Source organism: Rhea pennata, chromosome 9 (assembly GCF_028389875.1).
Source record: "Rhea pennata isolate bPtePen1 chromosome 9, bPtePen1.pri, whole genome shotgun sequence".
NCBI lineage: Eukaryota > Metazoa > Chordata > Aves > Rheiformes > Rheidae > Rhea > Rhea pennata.
The window spans coordinates 5,464,001-5,485,261 of NC_084671.1; the positions used below are offsets into that span (position 1 = coordinate 5,464,001).

The 21,261-nt window shown below is 44.9% G+C and overlaps 1 protein-coding gene across 6 annotated transcripts in view; it reads right to left on the reverse strand.

Moving 5' to 3' along the window:
* The window catches only part of MECOM (MDS1 and EVI1 complex locus), a 359,475-nt gene that overhangs the window by 122,901 nt on the left and 215,313 nt on the right, over window positions 1-21,261 (reverse strand). The window lies entirely within an intron of this gene.

Below are 21,261 nucleotides of genomic sequence, written 5' to 3' on the forward strand. Positions count from 1 at the left end.
GAGGCACACGCTCTCCCCAAAACTCATCACAGAGGAGCAACCTGAGGCAAAAACTTAAAATTTCCTACCAGAAGCCCTAATCAGAATATAGTCTGTATCTCATAAAATAAACATGGTAATGAAAACCGCTTTTACCGTGGCCCTCAAACCTATGAGCATTAGCAGCTGCTTTCTGTAAAGCCGTTGTTGATATTATTGGAAGATAGACATCAGCTTTGGAGATTCTGTGGTTGGCTCTTTCAGGGTTAACCTATCTTTAATGGAATTTAGCCGTGCTTTGTAACCCTGGACAGATAATTAATGTGTACATACAGGTTAAAAGTTCTAAATAAGTAACTTTGAAACCAAAAGTTTTAATTACATGCTCCTTTTCCATAAACAAAATCTGACAGTCTTGTGCTTGCTTTAGAAATCGGACTAATCTTTGACAGGTTGTTCTCATTTTCCAATTACCCACCAGGGAACACACACTGGCACTCTGGCAAATAATTCTTGGCTCTCCCCCTCGGTTGCAAATAGTGTCATTGTTCTTGGTTAAATCTGTGAAAATTATACCTACGCTTCTCATTCCTGGCTGCTTGCTAGGGCATCCTGCGCGGCTTGGAATCCGACTTCTTTATCAGGCTCCATATGCTTCCTCAGTGCGGGGCTACACGCAGGGCAAAAACCTGGGCCTTTGGAGGAGCTCAGGCTCTCCTCACTGAGCTGGAGCAGGAAAAGCTCCTTCCAGACTCCGCTTCGGAGCTCCACCGAAGCTACGTGAACAGACCTCACTATAAAAGCAGCCTTGTGTATCCACACGCCCACCAAAGGCGTGTGTGAATCCACGGCTGCGGACAGGTCTTGGCATGCTTGTTTGGCTAGCGTTTCCCCAGTTATAGCTGGAGGATTTGGAACAGGTGAAAGGTTTCACACTGCAAACGGAGGCTGGCAAATGAGAAGAGAAAACCAAGATGTATCTAGGTACCAGGATGGGAGCTGTGCTAGAGATTTTTCTTCTTTCCTCTGTTCAAAATTCTGCATCAGAGCAAAATCAAGGCAATGCTTCTTCACCATGACCGACCGAAGTGAAAGACTTCATTTTCTTTTCCCACAGTGCACCTTCACATAGGACAAAGTCAATAATATTCTGGACAGAAATCTTTGCAGCTTGCTTTGCAAAGAAGCATGACCGAAACTGTAAACTCTACGGGCAGGAGACGTCTTTGGCTTTGCAAGGGAGCCACACCTTGGGGGCGTGCGGTTGCTTCCAGCCCGCGAGCAGTAAGCAAGCATGGTAGAGCACCGTGCTGCCAGTGCCGGAGAGAGCCAGCCCTGCTCTCGTGCCGGCGGCAGCCTCCAACTCCGCAGTGCCACAGGCAGTCTTAGCGGAATTGTATTAGTCACAGCTGCAGTAAAATGACATGTACATAATCTGCTTATTGGCTCCGGATTCCAGGGCATCTAAGGCTTGTCCGAGGTTCTCGTGATGCTCCTGAGCACTGGATTTTGTATTTAGAGACAGGAACTGAAAAATGAGGTTGGGGGGGGGGGGAAGAAAGACAAAATACCCCCCCAGACCCAAAGTGGAAAAGCAACTTCTTTTGGCTAAATATCTGAAGGAACTAAATTCAACCTCTGACAGCCAAATTCTCTTGAAAATCCATTTGTTTCAATTTTGTGTTATACCTAAATAACTGCTTGAGGCTAAAAGAAAGAGGCTGCTGGGAGCTGCAGCCAAACGGAGAAACAGGAGATGCGACGTGTCCTAACACACCAGCGGTCCTGGAAATCAGGAAATAGAGAGCATCTCTCCCCTCAGAGATACTCGAGACTTGACCGGCTGCAGTCCTGAGCAACCGGGCATAAGCTGACCCTGCTCTGAGCGAGGGTTCGCCCAAATGACTTCCAGAGGCGCCTGCGGCCCGTGTTGTGTTACGGTGCTATGACTGGCGATCTGCGGTGTGGTGCTTCTAGGACTGGCAGCAGTAATGTCATTTGCTGTTAAAAGCACCAGATAATGCAAATGTGAGCTCACCTCTGTGGACGAAGTAGCAGCCTGACACATAGTGAAACATTTGGAACGTGAAATGGTCAAATACTGCTTCAATAAGCAACCCGCACAGCTGATCATGCCCAAAGCAAAAATAGGTATGCTACCTACCCGAGCCTCAGGTAGTGCCCACTTCTGTCAAGAAAAAAGCTGCCCCTTGACTTGAAGTGGATCTAGATGAGGCCATGTGTGCTATTATTTATGGAGTAAAAAGACACAGGTAAAAATAATAAATTGATGTAAAATAAACCTTGATGTACTTTACAGGCACATAGACACTCAGAGCCACAGGTCTCTACAGACGCATATACGGGCCCGCACACACATTTGTAACACCGGGGGTCCTTCCAACCTGCCAATCTGACGGGGGCTTTTCAGTCAAAATGAATTAGAGGAATTAATTGAACAAATCAAACCAAACTTAGTCACAGCAGTCCTCATTGCCTAGAGAGCCTCATAAATCTGATGAATGATGGGATGATGGCAAATACATCCTCATTACCATGCTAAATTCAGTTCGCTAAATAAATTAGTCATGTCATCAATGTCGTCACTGCATTCCTCTGCCCCGGCAGCTGCGCAGCCGCTGTCCCTCTCTGTTTTGCTCCTCCAATAATACTTGCCAACTTCAAAGGGGCACTCGGAGGATTAATGACTCAATGTTTGCAAAGTGCTTTGAGATCGCCCAGATGAAAGGTATTTTATAATCCTCTCTTTGCTTGTCCAGCCTGTGTCAACTGAGAAGTGACAGAAGCCAGTGGTGGCAGACCCGACTGGGGGCCTGGGGAGCCTACAGGCAGCTGTTGGGCTGGTGTTGCCGTAGGTGATTTTGCATTTGTCTGGTGAGGGTCACCAAACGCTGCCGCGGTGAGCCCAAGCCCCTCTGCTCCCACCATCTCAGGGTGCTGGAGCACCTGGTAGGACCAACAGTTCGGTAAGAAAGTTGGTGGGAATTTATTTGATGGAGGTTTCTTACTGCCTGAGCTTCTTCAAGGCGCCCATGTAATGTGCAGGAGCTAGAGGTGGGGTGGGAAGACACCAAAGCAGCTAACAGGAACCAGGGTCAAACATTAACCCGGGCTGCAGGATGTACGCACACCTGCCCGGCCGCGGCGCAGCAAGTCCACTTCACCAGCGCCAAAACACAGAGCAAGAACTTACACGCTTGTGCTCCCCTGGCCGAGGACTTTGCAGTTCCGGCCTTTAGTGGTGCTTGCTCGGGGGAAGCCCTCGGCCAAGAGGTGGCACGTCAGCTTCTCTGTTCGGGGGCTTTTTCGGTTTCCGAGCAGCAGTGACCTGAGAGCTGGGCACGCCGTGCCGTCGTGCGGCATCTCCTGCCAAGGCCTTGCCAACGCCTTCGAGCAAAGAGCGCCCACGACGGCCTGGTACTGCAGAGCTCGAAGAGCAGAGAAACGGGAAAATGACTCAAAGCAGCTACTGGTGTTCCTCTCCTTCTCAAGTAACTGCCAAATTTCAAGCTAAGCAGTCGGCGTTTCCTTTCTCAGGCTACTTGGGCACGGGAAAAAGAAAAGCTTAATTATTTTTAGGTGTCTTTGACTAGAAGAAGCTAGGCCTTCTTTGGTCCCACTAATGTTCTAGGACGCTGCTTGTGTGAGTGAAGAAACACCCGCAAACCCTCTCAGCCAGCCGTGCGTAGGCGCGTACCTCCTCGGCGTCAGTGGAAGCTACACGCGGGCGTTTACAACACTGTTCTCCTCCAGGTGTACATTGAACAAAACCATCCCTGAGGAATCTGCTCTAAGCACCGGGATTTACCTCTGCACTCTGCCACATTTGTATTCCTTGGGGTAATTTTCAGCTGTCCCTAGCAGGAGGGAAGGTATTTCTCAGTCTGCTTTATTTTAATATGAATGAGGGTTACTGTAAGAGCGAACATTGTTTTTAATATTGGCCCTGAAAACTACAAGCCAGCAGATGGCAGTTTAAACCGCATTCAGTCAAAACAACATAATATTTTAGCCATGACCATTATTGTCAGGACATTTCAATACATTATTGCAGGGATGGTAACGAGACTAATAAAGCTGGCTGTAAACGTTAGCAGAGTGATTGCATCCCTCTGTAAGAGGAAGTTTGCACGCGTGCTGCTTCCTCTTGGAAGTACTACGAGGCTGCAAGACTCATCCTCATTCCCGTATTTGCACGGGCAGAGCAGGCCTGGTAACGCCGGAGCTGCTTAACGTGGCCTCTGTGTACACACGGGTGCAGGTGGGTGCTCTCCGCGCCCTCGCAGTCTCACGCTACCAGACGTGCTGCTTTCTGCAGGACTGTCGGCATCATGCTTCGACACGTTCGTGAACGCCTGTGCCGCAGAGGGGTTTGCGGAGGAGAGCGGGCTGCACTGCTCCCAAGCTCCGCGGTGCTTTGTGAATGCTTGTTTTGTACCTTCTTTACAGATGAGAAAGTTTCACCCTATAAACAGCCTTTGCAGAATGCCCTAAAAGATGACAAAACTTCTGTCCAGTGTCATGTTCTCTGGTAGCTCCGGGGGTCTCCCCAACCCAGAAGAGCTCCTCCGTCGCTGGCTCTTGGTCGGCGCTCTGGCGGCTTCAGGGGGTGCAGGCAGCTGGCCCTCCGACTGATATCGACTGATTTGCTTAACTTGATCAAAAAGTAGAGACAACACCATTTAAAAATCTGATCCTAAGGCTCCGTGCTTTATGCTGGGTTTCCCTGAGCAAGCTCACGGGCTCTGGCAGACACCCGCTCCCCAGGATGAACTCAGAGCTCACCGCGCATTCCTGGATGATAAATCTTTGATATGCCTTACACTTCAGTGCCCTGAAAATGCAACTTTCCACATTTATGAATACAAACAACGCTATTATCTCTACCTTTCTAATATTTAACTAATCTAAACACTCAGGTAAAATGTTATCTGAAATGGTACTTCTATAAATGCATTAACTTTGTCTTCCTTTGACTTTTAAGATATCTTTCCTTACTAATACATCTGAAAAGATTGTTTGGAAAGCCTTCGTAAAGTGGCAGAGCAAACAGATGAAGGGCGTTCTTTAGTAGTTCTTTATTATTAGCTTTCCAATGATACTATCTTCTTGTACTTTTCTTAACGAGAAAATAAATAGAATTTGTCTCACACACAGCTGTGTTTTTCTTTAGCTAAGGAATGCACAAAAGGAAATTTAAAAATCATGCATTATCAGTGAACAAGCTAGTTAAAGTAAATAGATTCCAGCCAACTTGCTTCTAAAAGATTAAAGGTTAATGAGGGAACTTACCTTGCTCAACAGATTTATGAATAATCAAAGTCTAGAAAAGGTACATCCAATTTTCGGGCATTACCTGCCAACCAAGTATCAATAGCAGACACACATCCACTAAGCAGACCTGTTTTCTGTCACATCATTTAGTGCTGCTTACTGGTTAACTGGTATTTAAAAAATAGTCATTAAAATTCTCAACCGACCCCAGTCAGTTCCTTTAGGAAATTCAGTGACCAGTATAGGATGTTAGTTCAAGCAGACAGGATGAGCTCGGAGATCCTTCCTATTATCTCTCCGCCTGGAAAGCTTATGTAACAAAGCACCGAGCCAAGGACACGCACAGAGCGCTAGTACCTTCTCAGGAGTGCTCACTTATCGGGATATTCGTGCTAAATAAATATATGTGGATTTGCTAAGTAACCCATAAAACAATTACCCAACTCTGAATTATGTCTGAGGAACTCTAAGAAAGCATATCAGAAATAGCACGAGCTTTCTAAAGTTAATTTACAATCCTCCTCTGGGACAAACAGTACCCAAGTAAAACCGTATCTTTCAAAGCGTTTGGAACATCTCCTGCTACAATCAGCCCTGCAAAGCAACGCGCAAACACTTCACCGAGGCTTGAGTCTAATAACCAGAATCGTGTCAAAAGCCACAGTAGATAGCTCACTACAGAGAGCAAAACGGTCATGGTTTAAAGGCTCTCTAATTAACTTTAGTCTGGCACATTTTTTTTAATTTCTTCTTATACAAAACTTTAAAAAAAAGTTTACTCCAACTCAGCTTCTGCTTGAGCATCCTTAGAAATATGTGTTTCTAATGGAGAACAGCTTAGACTAGCCTGAACGCATTAGTGTAGAGTCATTACTGAGTTTACATATTTGTTTATTTATGAAATCTACTTTAATCCTCGTTTCCCTAGTTGGAAGCCTAAAGCCACCAGAGGCGTAATGTCTTTGTGCACTCTTCATGGGCAAATGAATATTTTAATGCCACTCTTCAATGATACCTATAGATTTTTACAGCCTGGTCCGTATATCCTAACTGTCCCTTTGAATGTACACTTTAATGATACCTGTAAGAGTTGTATGCAAAATGTAGACTTGGGTTCTCTATAGATTAATATATTATGAAGAAGAAATGTTGCTATTCGATTGGAGAAGTATTCTACCCCTTAAGAAATTCAGCTCATGTGAATCTTCAACACCTTTCTTTCTGTTCCCTCTTCTACTCCTTAAGTAGATAAAAACAGGACCATTTCCACCTCTCCACCCTTCCGCCCAGATGATAAAGTAAATAGCAATGATATATATACGGATTTGTTTTAAAGCAGAAGTATATGACTCACTTGTTTATCTCTGCACTGAAACCAATGCCACAAAATGCCATAAAACCTTTGAAAACGTCTGAAAGACGTACTCAGAGCTACCAGTATACAAACTTTTTAGCCCAGGAAGGCAGGCAGGTGAGAGCTTGAGAACTTAGTGTGCATGCCAGCAGACTGGGGCTATTTTTGATAGGAATGTCTTAATTAGCTGATGAAGTCTGAGGAAATTTCCAAATACTTTAAATTCCTCTATCAGGCCACTATAAAAGGAAAAAAAATAATCCATCCAAAAATTCATTTTCTGCCATATATATGCCACATGAATAGTGCTATTAGAATAGTGCTGACAATTTTAATAGTATTATGGCATTCACATTGCTTTAAAAAATGTTAGCATTATCCTAACAGTAGTTATATCAGAAATAAAGTGCTTCCTCAGATAACATCCTCTCTGGATATAACCCTACCCTTGGTATCCCACTGTCTTGGATCTGAGGTCCCACAGCTTGGGGGAACATTGAGTCACTTATGTGACAGAGGAGACAACATTGCTCCACTGAAATTTCCTCTCCAGCCATTCTAAAATCTTGTCTTTTATATAAACCATGGTGGTGCTGATTTGAAGGAGCCCATGGAAAAAAATGTCAGTGTTGTACCACAGAGGGTTTGCTTGTCTCAGCTCAGGGAGTGAAACCCACGAATTTCACCTGGAATCATGTGAAATTCCACATGGCTTTGATTTAAAACTATGTATCAGGCCAGGTTTTACTGGAAACTGAGCCTAGATTTGTGCAAAATGTTTGCAAACCTCAAGGTAGCCTTCAACAGGCAGCACGTTCCATGTGACTTTGGGTTTCCTGGCAAATATTTTGCAGGGCTCTGGTTTCTCATTCCTTTTGCTCCTGGCCTTCTCTGTTATGGGGTCGCACGTCACGATGAGACAAAGGAAAAACCATGAAACATTTTGTGTTTTGATATGTCACTGAAAGAATCTCATTTTAATGCCAGATGGTGCCATGCTTATTCCTGTGGAGCAAAACTTTATAAAAGTAATGCTCCCATCAACTTTAAAGAAGGTGCCTGCAAGATAGGAGACTTGGGAGAGCGGTGACCAAATAAGGAACATTTATTTCCTCTTTGGTAGGAAACAGTCAAAACTGAAATGCATAAAAATAAGCAATACCAAGCTGTTTTTCTACAGCACACGCTGCAGTGAGGGAAAATCCACATATCCTAGGCATGAACGAGGTATCTTTATCCCCCCCACACTCACCTATGGATCCCCTGGGCAGGAAACCCAGGTAACTATAGTATTGCAGATTTCCAAAATGTAACAGGAGAACTGAGTGACTGAATGCTCTATTTGTGGCAGGTTACAAACACCGATCATCTCTTATTTTACCCTGTTTGCACTTAACCTCTTTTGTATTAGCCCTTTGATTCTGCAGTTTCATAGCGTTAAGCTCCAAGGTAGTCGCACAAGTCTAAGCTATCAGGTACAGCCTCTGGAAAGCCCAGGCTACATTCATGACAGTGAATATAATCCAAAATAGGTATGTACTCAGAATCACTTCTTAGCTGCAATTACAGAAAACAACAACAACAAAAACCCACCAAGGGTCTTAAAACAAACACACTGTAATTTCAGAAAAGAGTCCTTCCTTTACCCTGTACCTTCACCTTCACCTTCTTCTCCCCCAAAGTTACAGATATAATGAAGATACTTAGAAGCAGAAACGCCAGCTTTTATTATTTATCTTAAATCTCAGAATTGAGATGAATGCTATCTTCAAAAGAACTAGAGGGACCTATTCTGCAAGGAAATAGGACTATTCCATAACAGAGAAGAGAATCAGTTACAACCTTTCATATAACACAAGGCCTCAGCACTGGTATAAGCAAGAGCTCTTGACACACAAATGTAACCTAGTTCTGAATCTCAGATCACGTCATGAGGAAGTAGATGTCAGGACATGCATCTGAGATGTTGAAGTTCCTTTCTTCATCAATATTTAAAAAGTAAGTCAACTCAAGAATAAAAATTACTTCGTGCAAGAACAAGTGTTACCAGCAGAGATTACGGCTGTCCCAGTGGAAGGAGTATACTACACCAGTAGTATTAATCACCCTTTACCCTGAAACAAGGATATAGCTGGAATATGCATCGTAAGTAAGAAGTAAAACAATGAACAAAACAAAAAAACTCAAAAAAATCACTGAGTCTGAAGTAGATTAGATAGTTTTAGATCTGATTTGGTATATTGGGATGACATTATAAAACAAGTGGCTGTAGCAGAAAAGATTTAAAAGCCTGTGATTCTCAGAACAGCTGAATTCACACAGATGTTCCTGTGTGAGACAGAAATAAGCCATGCTCTTTTGTCCATTTAATTTAACTTGCATCAATTTGTAATCAGCCAGTTCCAAATACTGACTTAAGTAAATCAAGCTAAGCGAGTGGACATTAAAACCAATAGTAAAAGGATTGTTACCCACTGAACAGGACGTGGCCAGGATTAAGGGTAAGACAGATACAGCTTTAAAACTCAATGCATAAATTGCTGTAATGATCACTAAGGACAGTAGTATCAGCTGGCAGAAGAATGGTGGGCAGTGGCTCATAGGAATGAGGATACAGAAAAGGAAATGACTTTATCTCGGGAAGCAGACCTCAAAAGGGCTCAGTGCCTCCAAACAGAGGGTCTGCATGAACCCCGTCCCACAGTTCTGAGTGAACTGATACATGGCATTCAGCTTCGCTAGTAAATTTTAATAAATTCAATCAGTCAGGCTGGCAAAGCATTACTGGGGAATGGCAAACCAAGGACCTATATTTTAGAAAGGGTAAAGAGGATCCAGCTACCACAAGCCCATTAGTAAGACCTCAGTAGTGCACGAAGAGTTGGAACAAATTTGAAAGGAGAATTGAAGATTTGGCATTAAAAAAGAAAAGTAAAATGTAATATGGGTTTTTCAAAGGCAGAACTTTCCAAATTAACTTGGGAATCCTCCTTCAGTAAAACTGATTGTCTGCACAAGGGGAATGAAATTTTAAATCAGCCTGAACTTTAAACAAAGTAAATTGAGATGCTTTAAAAAACAATCCAAGGACTACATGGGCAGTACACAGCACGCTAAAAAAGGAGATAGCAATGGTTTGGGCATCAAGAGAGAAGGCCGTTGGTGGACTCCAGAGTCCAATTTCCACCCCTAAGGCTGCGTAATGACCATGACACAGAAAAATGGGTGTATCCCTTTTGGGCTTACGGCCAGCCCCTAAGCTGGGATGCACTGGCAGTGCAGAAGACTGGAGTGCTCTGCGGGAAGAGCTGGTTCAACTCAAGGATTGCAATAAACAGAAGTGAGTTGAAATGTATCTGTACAAGGTGGAAAATGCTTCACTTAGGGACTAATACGGCTTTCACTGAAGAGGGAAAGCTTATCACCTAAAAATGTCAGAGGAGGAGAAATACATAGGAATATGAGCTGACTACTGGATGGTTAAAAGCCATCAGAATGGTCGAACCGTGAAGCTAGAGGAACAGGTAGGGTAGGGTAGAAAGGTATTAAAATGATTATGGAAATTATTGATGAGGCCTATTTTCAGAATAATGCACACCATTTTTGACCAGTCATCTAAGACCAGTTGTATGGACGTAAAAAGAATCGTTTTAAGACAGCCTGAGAAGATTATGAAAGGCATTACTTGATTCCTGTGACAAACGAGTGACCCTTGGTCTCCATTTCCAGGCCTGTGTCCCTAAGATTGAAGCACAGAAATGAAACTAGTTTTGTCTTCTGCATTTCTGTGAGGCTGTATTTGTTCTTTGACAACTTCTCTCATCCTGCAGAGCTTTTTAAAGTATTTATCTCAGAAAAATGCAAATCATTTGTTCAGATCACAGCTGAATGCATTAGTGATACTACAATTTTCAAATTCGCTTGAAACAATAATTCAGGTGGATTTATTTCCTTTGTAAATATAATAGGTTCTCTTTAAATTTTATTTTTAAACAGCACCAGAGAGAAAAGAAAAATAATGGTCAGCTTGTATTAATTTAATAAACTAAGAAAAAGTAAAGATTTGGAAATAACTAAAGTTATTATTGTAACTGTTTACTTTCTATAAGCCTTTACAAGAGTAGCTCCTAGGTGCCCTCAAACAACCTAAAATTCTGAGAAAAAAAAATGCCTCAGTTTTGGATTTGAAACCCTTCTTGAGAGACTGATCAAATATAAAATTGGTCCTAGAGAGTACACTTGGGTACAACACCTAGATTCTTCGCTAATCCCCAACATGCTGAGCTTGCCTTCTCCGCCTCTGCCCCAAGCAAGCAGAGAAACCCAAAGGCCTAAATCCTAACTCCAAACACAACAGAGCAAAACAGATGCATCATTCTGAAGCGTGCAAGGACATGGGACACCCTTCAGCGTACTAAGTGGCCCGCTCTGCAAATCCTGTTCTGGTTCTACGGTCATCGCTATTGGTTTTAATAATTGAATTCTTAGTAATAATCACAATAAATATTTAAAGATTACAAAATGCATTAATTAAAACAGTTATGTATCACTTATAATGCTTGATAGTTGGCCACATTCAAACCTATTCGGCCCAATAAAAGTTTGGAAGGAGTCTGAATCAAATTAATTAGAAACCCATTTTCATTTTTTGGGCCCCCCAAACTCTGGGCAGTCCCCCTGAAAACAGGGCAAAAATGAGAACCGGAGGGTAAGCTTTTTGGCTGACTGAACCCCCATGATCCTGAAGACACCCAAGGTGGCCAAAGGAAGTCAGGAGTGTATTTGTAGTCCAGAGTAGAAGGGATTGCATACATGAGCTCTAAGAGGAAAAATTTTAAAGAACTGAAGAGAAGTTGTTGCTGATGATCTGAATCTGCTCCCTAGTGAGTATAAATCTACCACAAGTTCCAGTCTGCTGCAGTTTTTGCAGAGTACTTCACAGACAGTTGTTGGCAATGTAAATCACAATAATAACCTAAGAATTTTCCACTAAAATGTAAAATTGAAGCTACCAATAACAGCACACATGAAATCTGGAGATAGTTTATGAAATCTTCATTTCTTAACTATGAGTTGTCACCACTCACAGCTTGCAATTAAATAAAATTAGAAGCTATTAAAATTCACTGTCAGTCTTCTTGTTAGCAAAATCATCTACCAGCAGCAAAAAGAGCAGCTGTAAAAATTACACCAGCTGGTCTCTGATTCTAGAAAAAGGCAGTTGGGCCAGATGCTGTGGCTTGTGAGGACACCTTGCACGAGATCCCATCCAACTCCAGCTGAAAGCAATAGGTGGGCTTCTTCCTAGTCCATCCCACAGGAACGGGCCCAAAGCACTCGATCTGCCTGCTCCGCGCCACTAATTCTGCTGACCTCAGATATACCCGCTAGTGAGCCGGGTAAGAAACAGCTTCTCAGGAACTAAAACTAAGCAGAAACGTATGCTCCAAACTCCCACATCCAGTCTCCACTGGCACGTATGTGGAGCTAGGGCAGCTGGAGTTCCCACTCTACCAAACAATCAGTTTTACAAAAATAATTCTACTTTGTTTGCAAATGAGATTCTTTGAAAACAAAGAACAAAAACAGAGATTCAGATCCTCACAGTCCATGCAATGATTTCTCATGCTTATAATTAAGTCCATTTTGCATATTGCAAAATCACACAAACTGTCCCTGTAAATTTTCTCCGTTTACTGACAAACTGGTTGCCGATTCACAGACGAGCGGGCCTTTTTCTAAGTCCACGACTGTATATATCACCTACCTCGCTGACATCCTCCAGTAGACCTAACTGGCGACGCTTTGTCGTAACTAACCTGTGTTTTCGAGGTGGTGTCACACAGACTGAACCGCGCGTGCTTTAAATACCCGCTCCCTCTGGGACAGCTGGCGTGCGTACCGACTCACACTTACATAGCTGAGTTACTACGTAGCCCTCCCGTGAAACGCCAACGACACTATTGGTGCGGCTGCCGGTAAGATCGCGAGCCCTTCCCCGCGCCATCCCCCCTCCGAAGCGGCACGTGCCCCCTCCGGCGACGGCGCGAGCAAAACGCGCGGTTTTGCCGACGTTCGGAGCAACCCAGCGGGCGACGCGCTGGCAGCGGTGTCACTTTGCCTCCGCAGCTTCACCGCGTGAACCTCGCTTTCCGTGGGACGGTTTGACGAAACACGGTGAGGCAATTCCTCGGGCGGCCCACACAGCGACCCATCATGACGAGACTCATACCGGCACAGACGCATGTTATGATTCAAACAAATTGTACAACTCTGCCTTACCAGAAACCACTTGGAACGCGCATCGCTGCTTTGGACGCACACAAGCCAGCCGTGGAACACATCAGCGTGCCAAATACAGTGAAGCTTAAGACACTTCTTGTACAGTTTTAAGTTGCAGTATGTTATTAGAGATGAGTAAATGCAAAAAAGAACAAAATGCACAATAAGCTGATCTTCTTCCAGGCCCTTTCGAAATCTGTTCTGCAAAGTATCTCTTCCCCTGCTTCCCACTGAACCCCAGAAGACACATTATCCTTGAAAATATACTGCCAAGCTCACAGGGTCAGCAGGTCTGGCACCGTCGGCTGGGCTGGCTGCGGGCTTCCCGTCCCCGGCGCGCTGGGGCTTCCTCCGGGAAGGGAGCGCTCGCCGCATTCCACTTTCTTAATGGGGTGTAATCGGGAACACATTTGCTTCAAACCTATTAGTGAACTTCCCTCTTTGAACCCAAACTGTTTTTTAAAAGTAGTTTTATTAAGCTTAAACATCAAATCCATTTTGTTTCGCTAACTGTGCCTGGCACTCCTTTTAATGAGATTTCAGCCCGGTGTTATTTGACAGCTTCTGCACGTCTTTACCATCTACCGTTCAGGAAACATGGGGACATGATATGCTCTCATTCCCCCTCGCTGCTTTTTCTTTTCCCCTCTTTGTCTTTAAATCAGTAGAAATAGTTGGATGGTATGTTTGACCGATACTAAATCTGAAACAAAGTGATAGCTCCAAGTCTGGAAAAGCCTGTCTTAATTTTTGGCTAGAAAAATGAATTCAAAGCTCTATTTACTTTTGGAACACACCATAAACTGGTTACGATTAATACTTCCTTGCTTTAAAAAAGTCATACAAATTTGTCTGATTAAAACGCTAAGCCAGCAAGCTGACTAGTTTAAAACAGCAGCGTGTTTCCTTCTGCTTGTCGTTACGCAAAAGAAAAACTAATGACGGATCCCGCCCGCGCCGATTCCCTTTACGGGGGCGAGCACGAGCAGAGCGGCGGCGTTGGGACCTGCACCCACACGGCGTGCCGAGCCGTCAAACGTGCCCGCTCCCAGCGCCGCGGCGCTCGCGTCGGGCGGCGATGCCGCCAGCCAGCCTAGCTCGTATGCTGCTCGGATACGCAGATACGCAGCTAAAGCAACGACTTACTTGAAATTAAGTTTATTCTTACATTCCCGGGACAACAGGGCAGAAGCAGCTATCCAGTTTGACTGCGTAACTTAGGCTATTACACTGTACCCAGATACCCTTCAAAGGAGCTGAAAACCCCGGATTTGGCCGAAGCCACCGCACCCGGCAAGCACACAGATTCGGCGGGAGAGAGAAGCTCTCCCTCCGTTCCCGCGGCGGTTGGTTCGAGCGGTCCCACACCTCCGTTCGCTCTGCGGCTTTGAAGGCGGCTCGCTGTGCCCGTGCGCCGCGCCGGGCTGCAGGCGCCCCGCGGCCAGCCAGGGCCCCGGGCGGACCGAGGATCGCAGGACCTTTCTGCGTTATTTCAGCCCTCTCGGGCCTCCCGAGCGCACGCGAGCTCCTGCTGCTTCCCGTTCGCCCCGGTCAGCGCTCCGGCTTTCGTCTGCTCCCACTTGAAGGCACGTGGAGCAATTCCTTCTGGTCCGGCCCTGCTCCGCGCGGGGCCCCTCTCCGCGTGAGCTCCAGAGCACGGGCTTCCCGTCTCAGCCGGCGAGCCTGCAGCGCGACCCAAAGATGCACCAGCGCCGGGCGGCAGGGCACGCAGCCCGGGAGGCATGAGGCGTTAAAGCAGCGCGAGTTACACTCCTCCGAACGTGCGTGAACGTCTGCTCCTCCACTCAGGAAAAGCTTTAATCCAGTTTCTTGGTGCTACCTTTCATCACAAGTGAAAGGGAAGTTAATATACCTCTGCTTAAATCACTGAACTCAGATTAAAATAAACTTAGATTCCATTCTTAAGTATGCCACAGTATTTCTGGGCATCTTGGGTGGCCTCTCAAACTGGCCTATGCTACTTTTTTGTCAGTGTCAGAATTTAATTTTGTAAAATTAGTATAAGAATTTAAGTTTATAGAATTGCCAGACCTGCTTAGAAACCAGAAATTTCAATTTTCAGAGCCCTGGGACAGGGCTCTGCCCTTCACCAGAGACCTGCCACAAGCGGCAGGATCAACCTGCTGCACCAAGCCTTCTCCCTGGACTCTTTCCGTGGCGGTCTGCGAGCTCCCGGGGCCGTGGCTTGAAGCCCGGCTGGCGGCAGCTGCAGGGACGCTAGCCTGACCGCTCCCCACGCACACGTCACCTTCAAGAGAAGTTCATGGCTGAACCGCCGAGTTACTCGGACGGCCGGGCAGGAACGCTTGCACGAGGCCTCTGCTGCTCCTCGCTGTCATCTTCAAAGCCAAGGCCTAAAAAGCAGGGCCCAATTTAAACACTGCTCGGCCAAGCCCAGCGGCTAAGCTCTCAGTACGTGCTGGCGTGACAAATCTGGGGGGAATCAATACCTGCGGAGTCTTTTATACAAAGCAAACCCGCTTGCTTCTTTCTTTTTTGCTGTTGCAGGCCAATTTAAACCACCCTGAAGACTTTACTTGTAGGATAAGCTTCGGCTTACACAAAGTAACATAAGCAGAATAACTGTTTTTGGGGTTTAATGCTGAAGTCCATCTAAGACTAATCAAAAGTCCAGTGTCTTTGGACCCTGGTAGGCCAAACGCCTAATGAAGACAAATGTAGGACAACCGAGGGAATGAAAGGGTATCTCGCCTGATCTACTCTGCTGAGTAGATTTATACTCAAGCAAACCAAAGTGATTGAGTTGTGTCCTTGTTAAACATTATCCCTCTATCTCTTCCACTTAAATAATCTCACCTACTTATTTACTCCTCTTTCTTTCAGGGTCTGTGACAGATGCTTCTGCAGACTTACTTCAAGTGCTATATTGGAAAATCAGTGAGTTAATCTCTTATTGTACCACAACAGCATGACACACAAAATTCATTTCCCCTCCACTTCAGCCCCTCTGGATGAAAACAACTGCTACAGCATTTTCCAATTAAATTTATTCCAACGTTTTTATACTGTTAGCTAGCTTTTAAGATTTACCACTGATGATTTGGCTAACTCAGCCAAATCCCATGTATGTACCCATCTACGTGTCTGCATAAACAAGCTCAGCTCCCAGTCAAGCACCTAAAGGAAAACAGTCATTTTTCTCCAGTGACAAGCACCTAGAAGTTTTTGTCGCAGAGAATGCGTGAAAATGAGAAAAGCAGCTGAGTGCTGAAAATAACACATCATGTGGCTGCCTAAGAAAGAGCAGAGTTCTTCTGAAAATCTGGTCCTGAATATAACACAGATCATTAAATCTGGCATCCTGTATGTAGCCTAGCTGATACCCACCGATTTAGAAAGAGACTGGGTGCTGCGAAAGGTGGGCACGGCACGAGGAAGCCCTCTTCCACCCCGACCGCTGCATCGGCTTGAAAGTCATTTCATTACACTTCCCATTATCTCCACTTTTATTGCTACGCTTTTTATTGGCCATGAAATTATCCAACCCTTTAAAAAAAATGTAGAAACCATGAAATTTATCTCAATTTCCAAAGGGCATCTAGGTATTTTGTGAATTTTATTAGCAAAACCTTAATAAATAAAAGCCCTTCTCCTCTTTGCCCTGCCTTAACGTTTATAATCTCCCAGTTTCCTCAATCTTCAGTCGCTGTGAAACCAGATGGTTAAACAATTAGATAAATCTCAGCATTGTTTACTTTGTCTCTTCTGTAAGCACCAAACAATAAATCTCAAAACTTGCATGTTGTGAATGTGATAGCGAAGGCCAAATCCCAATTCAGCAGCAGGACTCCTATTTCCTGGGCCCACGGAAGATAGAAAATATCACATTTCTACCTCATTCGACCCTTTCAATATCCCTGTCACGCTTCATTGCTTTACAAGGCACCGTTTCACTGTTGCAACAAAGATTACAGCGAATCTAACAGGTAGGGCCTCGAGCAACCGCAGGGATGGAGCGGGCCGGCCGGGAGGCACGGGGACGACGTGTCTTATCTGCTCCACATCTTGGCATTTCTAACCACAAGGACTGCCCTACCGACAGCCCTGCCTGTCCTCAGGCAATGAATCTGTAATAAGATATACAACAAATAAGAGAGGGGTTTTTTTTTGCTGAAAAATATATACCAAGCTAATTAAATTGCTAACATGATGGATGGCCTCATTTTATATTTGAATTCAAAGTGACTTCCTATAGTGTACAAAAAAGTGACTTACTACAAAAAGTATAATGCCATAACATGCGCTCAAATAGAAATATGAATATATGCCTAGAATTTAAGAAACAAGTTTTGTTGCTCTTTTAATGACAGTTTGTAGTATTTTGATTATGTTTCACTCCAAATCTTAAAATATTTAGGAAGCATTAGGTAATTTAGACTCAGATTAACCTTTGAGTAACATTGCATAGGTAAGTAGAGAAACTGAAGCATGCTGAGGTTGTAACATTTTTGAGATCACACAGGAAAAACCTGCAACACTGGGAAGGGAGTTACTTATTTGAGTACCAGACCTTAACCAAGCAGTGCTCAACAAAACATCATATGCGATATTGGCAGCATCACTTACTTACAGTCAAAATTGTTCAAACTCCCTTTTGCAGATCCTATTTTCAGTTGTATATACCTACAGAAATCTTAAAAGTATCATCAAGGCCACACTGTAGCAATAAAATAAATTGTTTGATTTTCTTTTCCCCTCCATTCTACCGGGGGGGGGGGGGGGGGAAGAAAAGAAAAAGCACTGACCAACTGCTCAAAATAGATCAGAATATACATCAGAATAGCTTCACACTTCTGCGGAGCTATTCCATTGAACAAACTAAGGATTTGGCATTATATTTGAAGGTCTACATTAATGTGAGGTTTCAGTTGTAATGCATTATAATTTAGGTGATCCGATTTTGCTTTTACCTTTTCTCTATCAAAAATTTGTGGTCCGTACCACGAATTGTGGAAGCTATTGGCTATAGCAGCCATAAAAGCATTAAATGTAAATGGCTTGTTACACTTATTTGCTGTGTAGGAATGCCGTTTTTAAAAATCCACCCCGAAAGAACTATAAATCCTTGGTACATATTCTCTTGGTTTTGTCTGATTCAGAGTTCACTAGCAAATATTTCAATAAATTTTCCATACAAAACAGCTATGATGTTAACAACTCATTGCTAACACCTGCTCATTATTTCATTGCATGGCCACACACCCGATAAACATGCATACTCATAAGAGCACAATATCTAACCACCACCTAGCTGTGACAGCAAACAGGCAGACTGGGGAATTATTCGGTGCTTTTGGCATCAATGCGGTTGACTTTCCCGAAGTCGGAAGCATAAAAAAGGTAACATCACTGACAAGTGATGAAACTGCAGGATTAGTAACTGACTTCTATCGGTTCTTCACTCTCAACTTTTTTACAATAGGAAAATAAGGGTATATAATAGTTCCGACCCCTGAAATTAAGAAAAGGTCATAACGGTCCAGTTAACTAACCTGTAATTGTACTGTCAGTTGTATTAACTTCATTGCCCACTAATAGAGTAAGTTACAGTGGAAGCAGCCAATGTTGTTAGGAGGGTTATTTATTTTATTCCCTAATTAATCAGTACTGACACTGAACCACATCCTTCCTCCTTCCTTCATTATTTAAATTACCCATTTATATGGATGAACCTCGTTGCTTTGTGCATTTCATTAATGTGCTAACACGCTCTCCCAACGAGCGCGGCCGTGACCGTTCGGCGAGGCGCTCGGGGCGATCGCCGCCGCCGCCGGGCTCCCCGCGGCCCTCCGCCCCAGGAGCGGCGGCGCGGCCGTAAGCGAGAGGGAGCCGCGGGGCCGGCAGAGGACGGCGAGGAGGAACGCTTGCCGAGCCGGGGGCGAGCCGGCGGCCGCTGCGCAGGAAGCCCTTTGCTTCAGCGAGTCCCCAAATCTGGGTCCTGATCCTAAGACTAGGAGCGAGGGGCAGCAAGTTCCCGCGCCGCGCCGGCAGCCCTCTGCTCGGCACGAGCGAAGCGGGGACGGGAGGCGGCCCGGCCCGCAGGACACGGCGGCGGTAACTTGAACGCGAGGCAAATCGGAAAACTGAAATTAAGAATATCTCATATAGGGCTTCAGCTTGAGCTCAAGTGATTTAGTTTTTACTACCTTTATTGGGATATTCCCTAACAGAACTGGTAAAAAGAAATCTAACAAAGTATTTCTAATGGAGTGTTTTAACTTTCTTCCCCCCTCATGGTTCTTCCCTCCACACCGGCCTTTTCCAGCCTTTTTCCAGAAGCGCACGTCTCCGATCAGCATTTGCTCTCGCGCATCTGTGTCTTCCGCACGGCAGCACGCAGAGGCCGGGGGCGTTTAGGGTGACGGAGGAGCGGTGGAAAGAACGAGCACGGAAGGGCTTGCAGGCACCGACGCGCTCTGCGGCGGCACGGCCCCGCGCTCGCGGCCCCCGCTCGCAGCTGCTGCCCCGGCGCAACGGCTTGAGAAGTTCAACATTAACAGAAAACCCTTTAAGAAGCGACTCTGCTCCCCACTCCCGGCACGGGCAGCTGGTGCCAGGGCTCAGTCAGCTCCCGAGCGGCGCTGGGCTCCAGCAGTGCAAAACCGGAGGGGGCAGGCGAGGGGGACGCGCAGCGCGGCCCGGAAGAGCCAGGCCCGCGGCGAGCCCAGCTCAAAGCGCGGAGCAGGCTCGCTCGGGACTCCTCCTGCCCCCCGCTCCCGCTGCCGCACGCGCACCTCTCTGCCTCCGTGCCACGGTGCCAACAGAGCTGCACCTAGAAACGCACGTTCGTAGGACAAATTGTTTATTGACAGGCTCTTTCAAAACTGCATTTTCTAAAGGAAGACAAATTATACAAGGCTGTGCGTACTTTCCGTGGGTGAAGTTCAAACACAGCTTTCATGAGCTATCAGAAAGCAAAAAACACAATTTTACCAGCACAGCGTTCAGGCAGCAAACCCAGTGCCAACCCAGATAAGTGTAAACCAATGCAACTTTCAAAATGAGGGAACATTATCTAGTGCTACATTTTGAAACCAAGGACATGTGCAGCTCCAGCAACTTGTGGTTCGAAGCCAGTAACTAAACCATCCAGGTTTCATCCAAATATTTTCCTGACTCCCTAAACATTTTGCCAAACCATGAACTAATTTTCACTATGAAAGCTCTTTCATATTTAACACGTTTTTGGAGAGAGTTGCTCATTTGGCAGACCTCCAAGGGCACTTGGACCTCACCATGCAATAGGCAGTGTGCAGAGCTGGCCGAAAGTTGCCAACTCCACATTGTCCAGTGAAACTTGGTGAGTAAGAAACCATCTAACCAAACCAAAGCTGTGCAACGTTTCCATGGACTTCATAGCCACAGCTAGGCAAGGGTGTGGTTTGGGCAAACAGCCCACAAGCCCACGCCATGAAATGTTCTTCAGGCAGTTAGCTGCTACAGGATGTGTTTGGAGACTGCTGATTTTGGCCAACTGTTCATGTTCACCTTTTGTGTTAGAAGAGAGCCTTGGCCTGGATTTCTCCTTTTTGGAAAAAGGTCCCAGATATTGCATGTTTATTAGCAGAGAAAGCTGATGAGCGCGGCGTGAACATCATGATGTTGATCATTCCTGGCTAAAGCCCAAGTGTCTGTTTTGAAGTGTGCTATCACACTGCCTGTTTAAACGCACTTATTTCCAGTCAAATTGCTCCAAGCAGTTGAGGTATACTGTTATTATTACACTCAAAGTCTACATACATGAACACCCACTTAAAACAACTGACAGGGAAAGCTTTTAAGGTCCAACATCTTATAAGTAGAGTGAAAGCCAACAACGAAGGACCAACCAAGTGCCCTATCTGCCCCCATTTAAGTCAACAGCAAAGCCTTGGTCCCTGTGGCTCAGTGCTGACAAGTATGAGAATGGCCAAAGAAATGCACATTAATTATCATTACTACGTCTGTTATTGTATAACAGACTGTGATTCTGTACTTTATCTCCTGAACCATTATCTCCTGCCATGTGATCTAAGTGTTGATACTGCTAATGTAAAGGAACACAGAACAGTAGTCATTTATCCTGCAAAGGACCTCGTGCTTTTCTTGTTCTATCAATCATTAAACAAGTAATGTCTTTTGTGTTATTGCCTTGACATTCATTAACACTCACGTCACAGGAAATCTTTGCAATTAAAATCCTTATTGACGATCTGTGGTTGTTTCTCATTGGCGTGTAACAAGCAAGATAATAAAAAATGAAAACAATAGTGTTATCATAGATAACTGAGGAGGTTTTTCCTTTTTCTTTTTGTACCTCAACTATTTTA